Source organism: Gopherus flavomarginatus, chromosome 12 (genome assembly GCF_025201925.1).
Source record: "Gopherus flavomarginatus isolate rGopFla2 chromosome 12, rGopFla2.mat.asm, whole genome shotgun sequence".
Lineage (NCBI taxonomy): Eukaryota > Metazoa > Chordata > Testudines > Testudinidae > Gopherus > Gopherus flavomarginatus.
In genome coordinates, this window is record NC_066628.1 from 31,747,544 (window position 1) to 31,766,536 (window position 18,993).

The following is an 18,993-nucleotide window of genomic DNA, read 5'->3' on the forward strand; positions in this document are numbered from 1 at the left end:
TTTATGGCTGAAATTTCCACACTCGACCTCTGACCTAAGGTGAGCCTTTCTAGAAAAGCTGAGCCAATTCCACTGAGTGGCTTTGGAGTTTTAACTCATGGGACAAGTTCACTAGTTCTGACTCTAGTGACCTGTGCTGATATCTCAAAAATGCCTGACCTGTGTCAGTTTATAGTACTTTTCATGTAAAGGGTCCTCACTGAGAATTAGTACCTTAACAATTTGGTAGCAATCTTAGTAAGTTACGAGTATGTGGAGCAAGCACATCAGGAAAAATGCCTTGAGTTTGTGTGTTAAAAGCTACCGAAGTAATCAACGTTCAGTGTGGCAGAGAAAGTGAATTGTTGTGGCTCAGTCAGAATTTCAGTTGATTACAACTTTTGCAAGGTGCTTTTTTTTGGAAGGTTTGAGAAGAATCAACTCAATTATTTTGGAGTTTTCTAAGTGCTGTAGAAATATGCAGTTTTTTGGATTTATTAAAACATAGCTGAAGTTTCCAAGTTCAAACTTGGCTGGTGGATAGTGCTCATCAGGGGAAATTTGACAAAAGAAATTTACAGCAACAAAATCAAATTAAGATATATTTTCTGAGAGCAACGGCAACCAATTGGTTTCCATTTGAAACTCCTGTTTTCCAAGGGTCAAACTCAGAGAAGGAAATGGTAGTAACTCTACTCAAGCTCCACTCACAACCCCAGAGTAGCTAGAAGTTAATGCTGACAATTTAAATAGCCATTATTAGGCTTCAGAATAAACACCCAATGAGATGGACAAGGGCAGTTCAGACCATACTTAGACCAATTATTTCAGTCAGTCAGCAAATCAACACTGTCTGGGGTCTCAACACTGGTGCCAATATAAGGGGCCTGAAATTCCACTCACCTGGATCAGTGTTACACCATTATCGCTCCACTGACTTCAGTGGAGACACACTTAGCTTACAATGGTGCACATGAGAGGAAAATGTGATGCAAGTGGAAAAGGCTTCCCTCTGCTTCAGTAAGTGGAAAGGGAAAACTGGCAGAAAAGTGGGAGAGGCATGAAAGGGAGGAAGGTAGTACTATATTAAGTTAGCCACCTTGAATAACCTGTACACTTTCCAGTACACATTTTACAATAAAATTAATACATTTAGCTAAACGTTTATTGGGAACAGGAATAGAAAATACACATTGACAATATAGCAGAGTTAATAGCACTACAAGAACCTTAACTTAACAATTCTAGACTCTTAAAACTATACAGCCTTCACATTCTGTTATCATGTTTTGTATTCAATATTCTATGTGTTTTTAGCAGCATGCTTCTCCCCCACGAAGTCTTTAACCCTGCTGTCGGCTTTGCAGCCAGTGCTCCATGCTCAGCTGTGGAAGTCCAGGTAATAGTGAAGATGAATTTTAATAAGCCATTGTTAATAAAGAAGCTAAAGGTTTAGTTCTGATTTTTAAAGCCCTGGCCAGGCCATTTGCATCCCAGCATTTTATAAATGCTAGAATAGTCAGAACTGTTACGATGGGCAAACTTCAAGTCAAAATGTTGCAACTAAATAAAAGTCTATCTTCAATTTAAATTAAATTGACTAAACCAAGAGTTTGATGACATGCAGGAAGATAATTCCACCAGCTTTTCAAATCTAGCAACAGATTTTAGATTACATAGTGCGGAGGGAGTGTCATAATTTCCTTCAAAGATAGCAGTAAGCAGCCCCAGTGTTCTTGGTATATTTCAAATATAGGCAAGGTACTGTGTTGTCATCCATCGACAATGAGATGTAGATTTGAGAATTTTGCTAATGGGTAACACTACAAAAGGACCATACGGTGCCATGTGTTCTTTAGTTTTACTGTTAGCTGTGTTTTTTAACAGGACTGCCGCAGAATACAATATGCACAGTAATTTGCCTCAATGCTATGTCTACACATGCTACAATTTCTCATCATTGCCTCTGCACAGCAAAAGCCTGACTTGGCAAAACAAATATAACTCATTTAGTTTCTGAGCAAGGTAGAGCTGGATTGTAAATTCCCCAATGACACGAGTGATAAAGAAAATGTGTATCTACTGCTGTGAAGACAAAGGACCAGCTTCAGCCCTTGCATGCCATGTAACCCTGACTCACTTCAACGGGGCATTAATGAGGGCAGAATTTGGCCCAGCGTGGTGAACACTGCTCTCGCTAATAAAGAGTGGTGACTCCAGTCTGTCTCTTCATTCCAGACTAATGCTACACTCATCCAGTGGCACAAGAATAGCAGCAGATCCAAGCACTTCACCATTCCTCGTGTGCAAAGCAAGTGGTAGAGCTGCCTGCGAACAAGTCTGGCACCAAAGGGAAGTCAATAAGTCTGTTCCTCCTGCATAGTTGACATTGATCAGAAACAGCCCTGTAATACCAATGCTGAGTGTAATACCCAGCCTATCAGCCTCATGATACTAGAGCTGCGAGTTGCTATCATGAATGGTTATTTTTTGGTTTCTGTCATTGGGTGTGAGAGGGTAAGACCTTGCAGATCAAAATACAGTCACAACAGGTCGCAGTTGTGTCTGGATAAGAGAGAAGCCTAGTGGTTAGAGCACGAGACTGGAATTCAGGAGTCTTGGGTTCTATGTCGTGTGGCCTTCGATAAATAATTTAACCTATAAAATAGTCATCATGCTAAATGACCTCACAGGGGTGCTGTGAGGCTAATTAATGAATGTTGGCAAAGTGCTTTGAGATGCTCAAATGAGACATGCTACAGAAGTACAAAGTTAGTGTATAATCAAACATCTGGGTTATGAAATAATTTAACCTTTTAAACTGGGACACAGGATTGACTAATATGCTTGCTGGTATTACACACTGGCACTAACAAATAAGGAGACTGGCTAAAGGAAGGGATGAGTTTGGTTGTGAGCTCATTCCCTAGCACCTGGACATGGTGGAGACTTGCAGTTCTGCACAGAGCCACAATAGCTGGGGATGGCCATTTCGTGCTCTCTTGGAACTCTTCTGCTTCACCCATCCCTCCTGACCAATGCTTGGGGTGATATCTGGCTCTAGAGGGCAGCTTCCTATAGTAGGGGATATTTTTTGTGGGACCATGTTGTGGGTGGCATGGAAAAGACAGTGACGGGAAAAGAACTTGGAGATTTCTTGGGAAAAATAATAGAAAGGTTTGGACCTGAATTTTTAAACATCTGCCCTGCTTGCTGATGATCTTTTTGCTCAATGATTCATTGGCACTTTAGTGGTTGGTTACAAAATAAAAAAAATAAGTAATTCAGCGATAAATAATTCCCAACCCAGCTTAACACCAGACTCAGCTATTTCTGATCTTTCCGCAAAACTAACACCAAAACCAAGCCCAAAGTATTAATAATTATTATTCAAAAGAGCAATATGTGCAAACTGCAGTTCCTTCAGGAAAAGGTAAATATTTAGTGTTTGTTATTACAATTTTCAAAAATGTTCATAACTGCCAATTGGTCAGAGCATTGAGGATGTTACTTCCCAAGGGAAATATACATCTGCTCTGAGAAATTCCCACCAAGAAGCTGAGAGATAGGAGATGACTATTACAACTCTCAGGGAAATTTCCATCAGGATGTCCTGAGATCTCAGACAGACCACTAGTACAAGCACTTCCCAGAAGTCACGAAGTAGTTTGTACTGGTGCTTAAAGGAAATGCCCTTGACATAAAGTCTAGGGCACCATTTTTTGGCCTGTACAAAACAACTTTTTTGTTTATTTTAAACCTTTCCAATAATGGCAGATAATATACATACCAGCGTGTATGTGCCTGTATATTATATTACATTCATACTGAAATGTACTCATTGTTGCAACTAAAGGAATTAATATCCTTAGTCTGTTACTAGTTAACTAATCCCTATGTAGAAAATAAAACTCAAGAACAAATCCTCTTAAGGATTCAGTATGCAGGAAAGATACTTTTACATTAAAATAATGATTCAAAAATGCAGACAACAAATTACTCATTTGGGCTCTTGATTAAATATGAAAGTATTTCCCTGAAAAGAAAATGATCAGTTTTAAAAAGGATTTAAAATTTAAATTTAAATAGTATTTATTTGAATGGTATTTTCCAAATGTCAATAATATTCTGAGCAGCTATTGTATGTAAAACTATTGTTTGTGGGACAGTGTATAGATAACACTTCTAACTTGCCAGTTTAGACAAAAGAAAAACTGTATTTAATCTCCTCCCCATCACTATATCTAACAACGTATCACAAACAGAACATTCTCTATAGATAACCCTTGACAGCATGTACGCTAAATAATCCATCCATCCTCCAGGTATTTATTTCATGCTCATCATGGTGGTATCTGAGTGCCTTACCAAACTAAAGAACAGCGGACTATACAAGATTAATATCCTCTCGTCTCTATTTCTCAATTCAGGATAAATCAGTGTTGTCTGAAACTAAATATAACAGAGATCTTTAAATCCACTTGGCTACTCACAAGCAGCTCCAAGTAGGGAGATTTCATTCACCATTTGCTGCTTGACTCTAAGGCTCCCTTGGCTACAGGTGCTACACATCCTTATTCACTTTATTGCTACCTTTTCCCAGAAAGCACTGCAGGAAGATACAATCTGTCGTCAACGTGCAATGTATATGTGGCGCTTGTTGCCCTCCTAATACTTCTGAGGTCTGCCCATGCCACCCACGGACAAATCTGGTGCCCACATAGGCTAGGGGAAACTGCTATACTCCTGTCTATGTATTTATACGGTGACCATCCACATGGTAAAGCACTGCATTCATATATAAAAATCTTTCACCATGATAGATGCTAGTAGTAATGCACAAGGGTCTGCTGTCATACTATATAGGCGTGTATCTTAGGAGCGTACTGATGGACCAGAAAAATATCTTTGGGCAACATGGCACTACCAGAGACTACAGCAATGACAATTCCGGGACGGAAGGATGGTCAAGTTACATGACTGAAAGCCAGAAAGACGTAGGGTCTGTTCCTAGCTTGGTCAAATCACTTAGAAGCTCTGTGCTTCAGTTCCTAGGGACTACAGTAACCTACAGTAGTAAACTAGGGACTACAGTGCCTACTTCAGAGGGGTGTCATGAGGCTAAATTTATTAACATTTGTGAAGTGCTCTAACATCCTCCTATGGAAGGCAATATATTAGTAATGACGGTTACTATTGCTCCCAGGTAGCTGAAATGTATTGATCGATCTCCAGTAGAGTCCAGCTGAGGCAGACCCTTTCCAATCCCACATCATCCACAGGACCCAAAAACGAAGAGGAATAAAGGCTCAGTTTTCTATTTGTACAATACAAAGCTGCCACTGACACTGTGGGATTCCAGACACTGTCAATCAGGCTGGGGAGAATCACTCAACGATAGCTTGGGGAAGGTAGGGAGCAGACAGGAGGGAATCCCACAGGAGTAAAATTCAGGCTTCCACGCCTTACAAAATTGCTAGGCATTCACCTGGAACTCCACATATCATGTGTGGTGGATTGTGACTTCAGAAAACATAGCAGCCTGCTGTCTCCTAATTCATGTGTGCCTGACAGGTCTTTGTGCGTGCGCGCGTACACACACACACACATAAACACACTCTGCTACTGACTCTCAGCTGACCTTGGACAAGTCACTTTAATTTCCTTGTGTTTCAGATTGCTCAGCTATACAATTAATATATTTACCTACCTCACAATAGTGTTGGGAAGATTAATTAATGTTTATAAAGTTCTTCTATATTCTCAGGTCTCATCTAATATCCATATGAAATCTTAGGCTAACACTTTGTGAATATAAGACACATATTAGATGTACAACATTAGCATATGTTAAAACTTTACTACAATTTAAAAATAAACATTTGAAAATGACAAAAATTCAAAGCTTAAGAAAATTAGTGTTTGAAAAATCAGGAAATTAGATTGTTGTTTTTCAAAGAACCTAAACATTGAAAAATAATTAAGGTTCCAACATCCCTTCTCCCCCTGGAATGCCCCCCCCCATATACATACATATCTATAGATACATAGGCATACAAACCTGATACAATGAGCATAATTTGTGACCTAGCACTAATGGGTAATTGTGCATGTAAAACATGTATTTGTATATAAGACTAAGCTTGAGTGTAAAGTGCCCATTTGTGTCTGCTTGCATATTTTGTAGGTGAAACCTAAGTGCCTATATTTGAAAATGGGATTCAAAGGAGACCACACAAGTAATAAACTAAGACCTCTTTCCTCCCTGCCTGCCAAAACCATCCCCAACAACCTCTATATGAAGAGCTTAATTTGTGACCTTGCACTAATGGGTAAGACAAAGACAAACAAAGGGTGGCAGGGGAGGGAGAAGCACAGAGAGGTTAAGTGACTTGCGCAAGGTCACTAAGCTGCTTAATGGCACCTCACCCCAGGTCTCCCAACTTTCACTCCAGTGCCCTATTCAACAGGCCCCACTAATTGTAATAAAAAAGGTAGCTGTTGTTTGCCCTGTTTTTCCCCCCAGACACCATGGAGAACTGGAAGGATGTAATCAGTGATGCCATCCGGACGTGATTATCTTATCCATACTGTTTTGCTTTTGTTACCACCTATTAACTCAAATTCCTACACAAACAGCTGGGAGTAAACGATTGCTTTGTTAAAGATTCAATACCCTGCCATGTCAAATACAGACAGAGAAAGCTCTCACACTCATTAGGAATCCCGATAAGTCCTCCAGCAAAAACAGGGAACAACAAGCTTTATATTCCTGATATTTCCCAATGCAAACAAACCTAACACAGTCACCAGCCCCCTCCCTATCCTCCTTTTATCTTTTAAGGGTGGTGGTGGTGGGGGAAACAGTTACTTACCTGTATTGTAACTGTCGTCCTTTGAGATGTGATGCATACAGGTATTCCAAGCAGGTGTGCATGCACCCCGCACACTGAAGCTGAAGAACTTTGCCTAGCAGTACCCATGGGGCGACGTTCACAACCTTTGCTCCTAGCCCATCCCCTGGCTATGTAAGAGCAGCAGTGCCCCAGACCCCTCAGGTCCTTCACACTGGATGTCATTAACAGAGACTTCAATGCAGAGGGGAAGGAAGGTGTGTTGTGGAATACATGTCTGCATCAGATCTCGAAGGCCAACAGTTACAATACAGGTAAAACGCCATTTTTTCTTTTTGGAGTAGATGCAGCGGTTATTCCATGTAGATGACTCACAAGCAGTGCCTGCAAGAGGTTTGGTTCGGAGTCTATTTAGACAAGTACTACAGGATTGCCTCCCCAAAGTTTGCATCTGGATGCAGTAGCAATGGCACAGTGGTTTGTAAATATATGTACAGAGGACCAAGTGGCAGTCGTGCAAACGTCCAATATAGGAACGTCACTGAGAAATCTCATCTACATCATCAGGACCCTTGTGGAATAAGCCCGCACCCTTTGAAGAGGTGCAGTCTGAGCTACTTTGTCTGCTGTCACGATACAGGAAGTTATTCACCTGGAAATTGTCTGTGTAGAGGTTGCTCATCCCTTCATTTGGTTCGCATATGAAATAAATACATGAGATGAAGAATGGAAAGGTTCTATCCAGGTGAAAAGCCAAACATTGCCTAACATCCAACGTGTGAAAATGCTGCTCATCTGGGGTTGAATGCAGCTTAAAGAACATTGGTAGATATATAATTTGGTTCAAATGAAACTGAGAAACCACTTTGAACAAAAACTTAGGGTGCGGCTCCAAGGTTACTTTATTTTTGGAAAATTGTAAGGAGGCTCTGCCATCAAAGCCTGCAACTCTCACATTCTCCTTGTAGATGTTATTGCTACAAGGAAAGCAGTTGTCTGACACAGAAGGGAGAATGAAGAAGTGAACAGACACTTGAACCGGAGGTCCCATAAGAGCAGCCAAGACAACATTAACGTCCCACAAAGAAACCGGTACTTTCACAGGCAGGTGAAAATGAGTCATTCCTTTCAAGAACCTCACTACCATGGAGTTTGAAAATACTGACTTCCCATGGATGGGTAGAAGAAACACCAAAATCGCCACAAGGTGCACTCTCAACAAACTAAGTGCAAGACCAGAAGACTGAAGGTGTAACAGGTACTCCAAGATGTCCTTCATACAAACCATCTTTGATTGAACTCCCTGGGCTAACGACCACAGCAAGAACCGCTTCCATTTGGCCAAATATGCTGTTCTTGTGGAAGGCTTTCTACTGTTAAGCAAAATTTGCCACATCACCTATGAACATTGTTCCTTCTCATCTAACCAAGCAGCACCCATGCCAGGAGATGCAGGGAGCTTAGTCCTGGATGTCAAATCTGACTGTGATGCTGAGCCAGGTCAGGGTGAAAAAAAAGGAATATGGGAGACTGAACCGATAAAGTGAGGTGGTCGAAGAACCAACACTGACTTGGCTACACTGGAGCAATGAGAATGAGCTTGGCATGATCCAATTTCAGCTTGAGAATGATTTGCAGGATGATTGGAATTGGAGGAAGAGCACCCAAGGTGCCAATTCCCAGCTCAGGTGAAAAGCATTAGCCAAAGAGCCCAGACTGAGACCCCCTCAACAGCAAAACAGACAGCATTTCTTGTCTCTTGTGATGATCAGGTCAATAGTCAGAGTGCCCCAAACTGCAAAGACCGTACAGAATGCTGGGCTTCTGAGACCACATGTGATTCAGGGAGAAATTTCTGCTGAGGTGATCTGCCAGGTGATTCTGGATCCCAGGAAAGTGATCATCCACGGGGAAAATGTTTTCCCTGATGTAAAACTGCCAGAGCCTGATCACCTCCTGATAACAGCATGTTGGAATATGCTTCCCCACTCCACCCCCCTGGCCTGTTCCCATAATACATCACGTGGGTATTGTTGGTAAGGATGTGCACCAGTGAGTCCCTGATATGATCTTGAATGGCTTCACAGGCATTATAGATGGCATAAGGCTCCAGGACATTGATATGCAGAGAAGCTTCCAGTTCTGACCACAGGACTTGAATTTTCAGTGACCCCAGATGCACTCCCCAACCTATTAAGGAGGCATTGGCGACAACAGTCCTGGACGGTGGGGACTCAGCAAAGGGAATGTGCAGGTCATATTGCCCTGAACTGTCCACCACTGTATGGAGTTCAAGATTGGTGAAGGACGTTGGACCAGTCTGTCCAAAGTATGATGATTTGGATGATAAATCAACTTCAGCCACTGAAGAGGACATGGGCTGTGGTTGAGGGTTGAAACTGCAGTTCCAGACATGGGAAGCAAATTGCGTGGAAATTGGTCAGTCGGCAGAAACATTCTGGAACTTGTAGAGTCTATCAGGGCCTCAATGAATTTGATTCTTGGAGTTGGGACCAGTGTTGACTTTCTGCTGTTTAGAATAAGACCTGAACAGTCAAGTAAGCATAGCGTGAACTGAACACAAAAGAGGACTTCTTCTCTGGACTTGTCCCTCAGTAACCACTTGTCAAGATATGGGAGGATATGGATTCCTGTCTTCCTAAGGTATAATGTCACTACAACTATTCATTTGCTAAAAACCCAAGGAGCAGGAGACAGATCAAAAGGGAGCATAGTGTACTGATAATGCCAATCCACCATGACAAACTGAAGAAACCTCGTGTGGGTTGGGAGAATTACTGTATAGAAATAAGCATCCTGAAGGTCTAGGGAGCAAACCAGTCATCGTGATTGAGCATGGGAAGGACAGTTGCTAGGGTGACCATCCAGAATCTCATGTATCTGATGTATTTGTTGATGTGGCAGAGGTCAAGGACAGGACTCATCCCTCTCCTGGGTCTAAGAACCAGAAAATACTTTGGAAGGAGAATCCCTGTCCCCGATGCTGAAGAGGGATCTCTTATACAGCCCCCAAGGCCAGTAGAGACTGAACCTGCTCAAGAAGAAGTATCTTGTGAGAGAGGTCCCTGAAGAGGGATGAGTTAGGTGTGTGGGGAGGAGGGATGGAGAGGAGTGGTCTGGCATAAACTGATCTGACAGTGCTTGGGACTCAGCTTTCTGTAGTAATAGAGTCCCAAACTCAGTAAAAACAAACCAGCCCATCCCTGGGGAACAAAAATGGAGATATCACTGTTGTCCTGGATGCTTGCTGGATACTGGGGGAGGACAAGCCAGCTGGCTAAATCCAAAATAAGAAGGCCTTCGCCTTTGGGCTCTATGCCCCCTTCCTGCGGGTAGCCCTGCTGCCTTACAGGACATGAGGACTACCTGAAGAAAGCTGCAAGCGGTATTGCTGCTGTTGCTGCTTACTGCTATAGTGGTGTCTCTGTACAGCCAGAATATAAACTGCCAAGGAATACAAAGTAGCTTGGAAATCCTTAAAAGAGTGCAGAAGTCTTGCCAATCTTTTCCGAAAACAAAACCTGACCATCCAAAGGTAAGTCCTTAATGGTCTGCTGCAAATCAGGCACAATGCCTGAATTCTGAAGCCACGTGGCCCTCCTCATGGTCACAGCTGATGCCATAATTCTGCCCAAGGCATGTGTTACATCCAGGGCTGACTGTAATGAAGACTTGGCTACCATACAAGTGTTCTGCAATGAACGCCTTAAACTCTTCCGTGGAGGCTTCTGGCAACTTGTCTTCAAACTTAGACACGGCCACTCAATTAACAAAGTCATATTTAGAGAGGAATGGCTGCTGGTTCGTGATGCAGTTACCACAAGAGACTTAGGGGCTGGGTTGGAGTAGAAGCTCTCAAAACCCCGAATGGCAACAACATACTGCTTCTCTGCATGGTTTGCCATGAGAGGCAACAAAACAGGAGTAAGAGGGCCTTGGCAGGCTCCAAGAGGGCCTCATTTATCAGGAGGGCTACTCTCGCTGGAGCTGATGGTTAGACAATATCCAAGAGCTTATGTGTATTCTCTGCAGAAATACGGCCTGGATGCCTAAGATAGTGACCAAACGTTCTATGACACGATCAGAAGGTGCCCAAGGGCACAATGGAAGTATGAAGCAGTAGAAACCATGGCACTGGAAAATTCCTGAACTAGTGCAGAGTCAGGGACTGAGAGGCAAGCAGTCTGAAGCTGCCTGATATGCCATCAGTATGCAAACAGTTTGCCCTGGTGCCGATGTCATCTGTACTGGATTCAATGGATGCCTCAAGGCTTGAATTGGAGTTAATGATATGGGCTGTGGCTGATCTTGGCATAGTATCTGCAAGCTGTTAGATGGACCTACTCCATCCTGTGTGCTGGAAGGAGTACAGTGCCGGTCAGCCCTCCTCTTAGAACAGAGGTCCCCAAACTGTGAAGCATGACCCCCCAAGGGGCACGTAGGAACCTTGGGTGGGTATGTCAGGTCCCAGGCCAGCCCCCGGGGGGGTGGAGGGAGCTCCACCTAGTTCCTCCCCACCCCCAGTTCTGCTCCAGTTCTGCCCGCAGCTCTGACTCTAGCCATGGTGGTGAGAAGGAACAGAGGGGTTTGGGAAGGCACTGCCTTTATATATATCCAGGGAAGGGGCTAGGGCCATAGGGCACAAGTGCCACCCCTACAGACACTGCTAGGCAAAGTTCTGTGGCTTCTGTGTGCTGGGTGCACACACACCTACATGGAACACATGGCTATGTTTACTTGAAGAACCACCTATCAAGCCTCCTTTGTATATCAAAAAGAAGCCAAAAAGCCAGGCCTCCATTTTCCTCTGCACAACCCCTTTAATGATGCCAAATAGCCTCCCCACTGGAAAGACACAAACCATATCTATTCATAATTAAATTATAATGTTACATGCTTTTTGCCAGACCAAAAAACATGGCTTAGTTTCATCTGATGAGTCTTCTGCTTTATTCATTTGAGATACAGGCTCATCAACAATGCCACATTTATTTCCCTCAGAGCTATAATTTGTTCACTGCTATCCACAGAAACAATGCTAAATTAGCATTGTGTTCATAAAGTTCTATGGTGACAGGTAAAGGATATTGAGACAATAAAGGTGAGATTGATGTCTAGATTAATCTCAATATTGATACTCTAAATGAGAATTTCATCTGCATACGAGACTGTCAAAACAAATTTATTTTAATAAAAAGAGGCCCAGTCTAAAATCTCCCAACAACAAGCTGTCCGGAAATGGTTGAAGCTCTGAACAAGTTATTAGAGAAAGAAAAAGAACAGGAGGCGTGATTCTTAATGCTACCAGTCATTTCACCATTATATTCTTATATTAATTGGTGAGACAGAAGTGCCAAGCACGAAGCCTACTAAAGCTTCAATTAATTCAGATTTCAGAAATAAATATCACCAGTCTGTTTTCTTCTTTTATGCTGTCTGTATTAGAAAATACTAGGGCTGTCAAGTGATTAAAAAAATTAATCGCAATTAATCGCACTGTTAAACGATAATAGAATACCATTTATTTAAATATTTTTGGATGTTTTCTTCATTTTAAAATATATTGATTTCAATTACAACACGGAATACAAAGTGTACAGTGCTCACTTTATATTTATTTATTACAAGTATTTGCACTGTAAAAAAACAAAAGAAATAGTATTTTTCAATACATCTAGTACAAGTACTGTAGTGCAGTCTCTTTATCATGGAAGTTGAACTTACAAATGTAGAATTATGTACAAAAAACTGCATTCAAAAATAAAACAATGTAAAATTGTAGAGCCTGCAAGTCCACAGAGTCCTTCGTTTTGTTCAGCCAATCGCTCAGACAAATAAGTTTGTTCATATTTTCAGGAGACAACGCTGCTCGTTTCTTGTTTAGAAAGTCACCTGAAAGTGAGAACAGGCATTTGCACAGGCCTGTTTTGGAGATTAGTCAAGTAAATGAAGGAAGGAAGGAAGGAACTTCTACAAAGCTTCCCCAGCCAATCCCACCCAAGCCAATGCTCTTAGCCCAAGGAGAGGGAAGCAGAAGTCTGAGAATTTTAGGGGCAAAGCAATTTCAATAACATAGGTACGATAAGGAGAACTCTTCCTGCTCAGACAAGTTAGATAATGGAGAGGAAAATCTACCCACCTCCCTGATGCCCTGCAGTGTTGACATGGATCCGTGGCCCAGCTTTCCAAATGGAAAGCTGCCTTGGTATTCCCCTGGGATAGCTGAATCCCTTGGTGGCATAAAGTCGGTGAAACGGGTTGTAGAAGACTGGTCAGAATGCTGTAGAAGGCAGGTCTTGCCGTAACTTGCAGGCTTTTCCTTCTAGGTAGCACCATGTCACCTTGAAAGGATTTTTGATGGAAGGCCAAGAAAGCGCCTGTATAACTTCTGAACTCAAAGTAATGAAGAGAGCATTCAAAACCAATCAGTAACCACCACAGACAATTGAATTATGGCAATCCACCGATGCTGAAAGTACATTCTAACTTTCTGCATAAATCCTTTCAAACTGTAGTATTTATAGCTTTAGTAATAAAAACCATATCCACTAACATTGGCAAGCTGGAAAAGTAATACAGCAATAATAATACTAAATAAGGGAAACTGAAACTGGAATAACATTCCCTGGACCAGTAGCTCTCTATCACTGATGGGGTTTTTTTTAATCTCTAACTTTTGTTACAGACATGTATGTTCAGAAATATATGAACCTGACAGTTAGCTTATGACTGAGGTAAAGCTATCCATGCACAAATTTGATGTTTTAAATCAAAGTGATTACACAATTAAGCATTATGCCTTCCATTTAGTACAGTTACACAGCATATCATCCCTATAAAACACTTACATGCATACAGAGTGACAAAATGTTTTTACATTCTATTACAATTTTTAATCAGAGATTTGTTTAGTCTCTAATGAGAGATATTTCTTCCTAATTAAAAGGAAAAAATAGATTTTAGCTTCGGCAGAATGGATTTATTGCTGGGAGAACACTTTTTAGCACTGATGCTGCTACTTATGTACATCTTATGCAATATCAATCACAAGTTTTACTAAACACAGAGAAGATGCTCTCTCACTTTTAATGTCACCTTTCATGGCCAGAGTGCAATTTTATATTATGAAAGATGTGAAAAGCTGCTGACTGGAGTCTGATGTTGCAAAGAACCGGAATTTCATTAAACTAAACAGTATCTATCAATGAGCTAAAATGACACTATTTTAAGAGAAAAGAAAAATGGTGTAGAGTTGGGGAAAAAATTCTAATAGATATTCATTTATTCTCCCTCACTCAATCATGCAAAAAGGTTCTTGACTCATGATGAGGGCTGGAAGATGATTTATTTTAAAACTAAAATGCAAAACTAAATTACAGTTCTAATTGAGAACTCAACCCCCTTCACCCTCCCCAACCCCTTTCACTTCCCCATCAACTCAGGGCACCAGAACATGCATTTTTCTGTCATTCATGCCTGAAGCTTTAGAGAAGGTCTTTTGGGAAGGGTTAAAATACGGCAGAGACTTGTCAATCCCTCCTATGAATTATTTAACTTCCACTTCAAATGTAAAAGAAGCAGTATCATCACACCATCAATATCTCATCACTTAGATCTCTGTTACTCTCACAGTGTTTGCAATCCACATGGATTTTGGTGTAGAATCTCATCACAAAGGATACATTGGGAATGTTCTAGGCCCAGTCTGAACAAGACCTGGTACAATATCATCCTCCCCTTATCTAGTTACAACACTACTGCAGTCTGTAGTGTAGATAGGGATTTACCTGTGCTCCTTAACAAGGTTAAATGGACTTCTGCCTGGTGTACTGCTGATTGGATTTTTGTGATCTTAGCTTTCAGATAATATAACCCACTACATTTGAAGGGTTTGGTAATAATTTAAAACCTGTTTGTAAGCACTTCAAAGAGTAAAAATATTGATATGATGACTATCTGAAAAATGATCTGTAATAAATAAATTAAATTTGAAATGGAGGGAGGCGGGAGGAGGAACTATCTGCATAAAAGGAGTATAAAAACCACTGTGGTACTAATGCCCTTATGAACTGAGTTAATGGTCCAGCGCTTAGAGAAACTTAAATGAGTAATTCAGAGCACCATTATAATATTGTGTCTCCTGACAAGGAGTTTACGGTCCTAGTTGACTCAAAAGAAGTTGCTTTGAAATGCAAGGATTTAGGAAGGGGTCCTTTTGAGTCAGCATTAACTTCTTTTGTGTACAGAGTAAGTCCAGGCTCATCAGCACCAACCTGGAAGTGGTTTTGATTGACACCTAGACCATCTGACCAGGAAAGGGGGGATTTGAAATTGAGTGGCACCTGGATATTACAAAGCATTTAATATATTGACAGTATGGTGAACACAGAGGCCTGCAACAGTAAACATACAAGTCTGGGTGGAAACTGATATAGAGTTGCTTTCTTGAGTTGCGGCTCTCAGTTGGAAACTGCACGCTGACTTTGTGTTCAAAAGTGTAGTTATTGTAAATAAATATAGAGTAGGGTAAAATATCTTGTGTCTGTGTCAATTCATTTCTCTCCCAACGAGGAAATAACCCATGCATGGAATCCAAACCTTCTTGTCATGACAGTATATAACTGTTGTTTAAAAGTGTAATTGACACTGTATTTTAACCAAATTGGAGGCAATTAGCTTCTCCAGATCCTAAAGAATCTGAGCTGCAGATGTTCTCTCTCCCTCGCCAGAGCCAGTGACTTTAAAACGATCATAAACTAACAAGTCTAGGTTAAAAGAGCCATTTCATTCTAAAAGGGATATATTTCCTTTTCATGCTTGCATTACTCAAAATTGGCTTCATCGATTATGCTGATTTCCACAAAGACGTTAGGTTTAGGATGAGACAAAGCAGAGAAATTTCAATAGAAAATAAAATTATGAGAGAGTGAAAATAGGAGTCCGGGGTGGACTGGCTCTTTCAATCTAGAGCTTTATACTACAGCTCTGATCCTACCCTCTTTTGTACCAGTGTAACTCCATATCAATGATGTCAGGATCTGGCCTTATGAAAAAGTACCTGAGCCAATGGGGTTCTGCATGGGTAATGGATCAGACTGCAGGTTTGGGATCATAGTGACCACAGGTTTGGAATGAAGTTACTACTGAGAAATTCTGAAGAGACTTGCTTTACTTATACTAACTTACAATTACTTGTATTATACTAAGGCAGATAATAGGCAGCACACTTAAAACAAACAAAAAGAAGTAATTCTTCACACAATGCACAGTCCACCTATGGAACTCATTGCCGTAAGATGTTCTGAAGGCCAAAAGCATAACTGGGTTCAAAAAAGAGTTAGAGGAGTTCATGGAGGATAGGTCCATCAATGCCTATTCGCCAAGATGGTCAGGAACAAAACAGCATACTTGGGGTTACCCTACACCTCCAAATGCCAGAAGCTGGGAGTGTACAACAGGGGATTGCTCACTCGACATTATCCTCTTCTGTTCATTCCCTCTGGAGCACATGGCACTGGCCACTGCTAGAGGACAGGATACTGGGCTAGATGGACCATTGATTTGACCCAGTATGGCTGTTCTTATATTCAGACAAATTAACTGCCTTATGCTATCTGTCCTTTGTGATAAAACAGAAACTGAAAATGGCCTTGTCACTTTATTTAAAAGACAACATTCAAAATAAAAAAAGATCTATACTTATAAAATGTTTATGTTCCTATTACATTTGCTATACACACCATAATGCTAATCATAACATTTCTTAGCAACCCTGCAGATAGTTAACATGCTCCTAGTTATATGTCTTTGATAGATAGAGAGGAGTGATAGGGTGAATAATATTCGCAGTTCCCCTGAAGTCAGGAAAATGTAAATATTTTTTTAAAGTGCTTACAAGTCAAACCTACAGTAAATTTGAAAAATGCTCCCCATAATATTTAAACTAAATCCTGGTTTATAATCTAACAAAACTGGCCACTAAATGATCCACTCATTTTACTTAAAAATCTCAATCTTCTATTTACTTAAAAACCAGGTGCAAGATAACAAACACTGAAATGGGTAATATTTCCCCTCAAAACAGCAACCTTTCCCTCTCGATTCAGTTCTTATCCTATAATCTCTTCAACACACATTTCTGCGGAGGCCTCCACAGTGGATGCCCTTAGAAAGCAATGGATGAAGAAGTTGCATTAGGCTTATCAGGATGGAGAATTTTGCAGTGCAAAATATTTATTAATTTTTTTTCTAAAAAAATATCAGCAGAAAAGTTGGTCAGCCATTAGAAGAGTTAAGAGGAATAAGATCAGAAACTATAAATCCTTTCAAGAGACCAATACCAATGACAGAAAGGAATTATTCACCATTTCAGAAGATGGCAAGCGCAATCATCCAAGGGAAAGTGAGACTCTAGACATTACGAGCTGTAAGAGCAAATGAACATCAAATTATAATGTAAGGAAGCTACATTCTCCCTATCTAAATCCCAGCTTCAATGTCTAGTGGATACTCTTCATTTCTTATCTTAAAGTATTATGCAGTGTTATTAAATAGCTGTCGTGCTCCCTCTAGAGCTGATTCTCTTGGGATGGAAGGCATTATGTAAGCAAATATAGACTAAGATAAAAGTTATGTAAAAGTTATTACTAGAGGTAGATTGTCAAAGCAGCATCTCCACAGATAATCAAGAGAAGGCTTAGATTAAAATAGTATTCCTGGAAAAGATGTAGGTAGGGAGTAGTCCAGCAAAAGGCAAGTAGTCAGGATGAATAAAGGGAGTTTTATTTTTCTGGCCCTACTATCATCGGAGTTGTTTATATTACAAGATTATCAAGTCTGAACATGTCAGATAACATGATGCTGACTATGATTTACCAAGCAGAGTAGACCACGACAATCGTGTTCGGCATATTATGTCAGGTACCACTATGGCATGCCAATATTGTGTTATGTAACACAGTTGTTCACAGTTGTGTTCCAACATGATAATATGCTGTAATGCAGATTTGCCTTGAGAGTAAATGAAATTTAGAATACAGCAGCAGAATAAAGAAAGAAAAGTTTTAAAGTCATCAAAAAATTGAAGAAGATATAGTGTAGAGGATTGAACATAGGATAAACTACTGATTTTTAAAGCTAACTATGGTACTGATTCTCTTTCTGTGGCCTTGATCAAGTTACTTTTGGTATGACAGTATGCATCAGACACAACTCATAATAAGATGAGTGTGGAAATAGCTCCTGTTCTTTGGATATGGGGTGTGGAGAAATGAGATGATAAAGGAACCTGCTTTTCCTATAAAGTAAAACGATCCATTTTGGTAAGCTTTTGAGACTCATGGGTTCTGGGACAATGAAAGACAGACTAGAAGCAGCTGATTGAGGCAGAAAACTTTCTCCTGTGTATGATACAATAGTCTTTGTATTTAAACCTACAGCTATGCTTTCTGCATTGATTAACCTAGCTGTGTTTATAATCTGTGATGCTGTTTTGATTGTGATTTTCTCTACTTTTTACCTGCATGAAATATACTTTGATTTAAGAGCAGAAGAGCTGGGTGAGCAGACAATTATTTTGGAGACACCATTATTGCGTGTCTACGAAAGAAGGAAATGGGCTTCTGAGCATAAGGTAGGGAGAAGCAGGAGTGATATGAGCTCACACATACAAAAAATGCAAAAGGACCCCAAAAACTGCTCCCCACAAAAGTGCTGAGAACTTTTGCTGCAATCAATGTGGGGATGGACAAAGTCAAATGATTTGAGAGATGCCAGACTCGGTTCCAGCGTCACAAAGCAAGAACCATTTCAACAGTTCTTTCAGTGCTAATATCAACAGATCTGAACTAACAGCTCCTCTTCTACAAATCCAAAATTAAATGTGCAAGACTTCTGAGAAACAACAGCAACATTTTCTCATCTCTGTAAGAAATGACTGAACGTAGAGTGGGGGACAAGTTACAAACATCCTCTAAAATATGACTGCTAGCATACACAGAAAACACCAGAGTACTGCACTATGGACAGTGTACTGAGGCAATGTTCCCAAATTTTACTTTCTGTTTTTTTAAGGCTGTCACTCAAGGAATGAAGTGAGGGATGGGGGGTTGTTATATTTATGACCAACCATTTGTATTAT

General features: G+C 40.7%; 1 protein-coding gene across 3 annotated transcripts in view; it reads right to left on the reverse strand.

Annotated features, from left to right (window-relative positions):
* Positions 1 to 18,993, reverse strand: part of LOC127032236 (protoheme IX farnesyltransferase, mitochondrial) — a 157,296-nt gene that overhangs the window by 19,288 nt on the left and 119,015 nt on the right. The window lies entirely within an intron of this gene.